Raw genomic sequence first — 769 nt, 5'->3', positions numbered from 1 at the left:
ATCGCGAGCCTCCTTGCGAGCCTGGGGCCGGTGAGCTCCTGCCCAGAGCTCTGTTGCAGCTCTTCCCCGCTCCTTCTGCGGGGAATGAATCTGTGACTGCGGCCCCCCGCCCCCCTCCCGTGGCTGTTGATCTCAATATTCCAGCCCAGATCCAGCCTCTGGAGGCGGTCGATCAGGGGGTGGGGCATGAGGAGGGAAGGGAGCCTCGCCTCAGTCAGACGGCGGAGGAGTAGGCGCCGGCGCCGGTGCTGACTGCATCCCCTCGACGCAGCCCTCGCATCAGCCACGCCTATGATGGTATGTGCATGGGTTCCGTTGAGCGGGCGGCAAAGCGGAAGGTGGTTGCTGCTAGCTCTGACTCTAGTTCGGGGTCGTCGCGTTGTTCTGCCGCTCTCTCCCGCCGCCGCAAGAAGAAGATCAAGACCGCGGCCGTGGTCGGCCTTCTCGAGCTGCCACTGCTGAGCACCCCGTCGCTGCTGACCAGGGGCAAGCTGAGGAAGATTGCCCAGTGTTGCGACCTCAACGCCAGTGCCATCCTGGAGCAAGCCACTTCTCACGTCGTTTCTGTCTCGTCGGGCGACGCCTCTGCATCCGCTGGTGATGCTCCTGGCTCCCCTGCATGTGTCTCCAGCTCTTTCAATGGTTAGGTCCGGCGCCTTTCTTATGGGTCTTTGGGCAAGGTTGCCCGTAGCTGTGTCTATCGCTTCTCTGTATCCTGTTTTGCTAGTTGGTCGGGGTCTGTCATGCTTCAAGGTTTGTAGTTTGTCAT

The sequence above is a fragment of the Triticum dicoccoides genome, chromosome 3B, assembly GCF_002162155.2.
Source record: "Triticum dicoccoides isolate Atlit2015 ecotype Zavitan chromosome 3B, WEW_v2.0, whole genome shotgun sequence".
Classification (NCBI taxonomy): Eukaryota; Viridiplantae; Streptophyta; class Magnoliopsida; order Poales; family Poaceae; genus Triticum; species Triticum dicoccoides.
The sequence above is the reverse complement of the archived record's forward strand: the minus strand, read 5'-3'. Positions refer to the sequence as shown.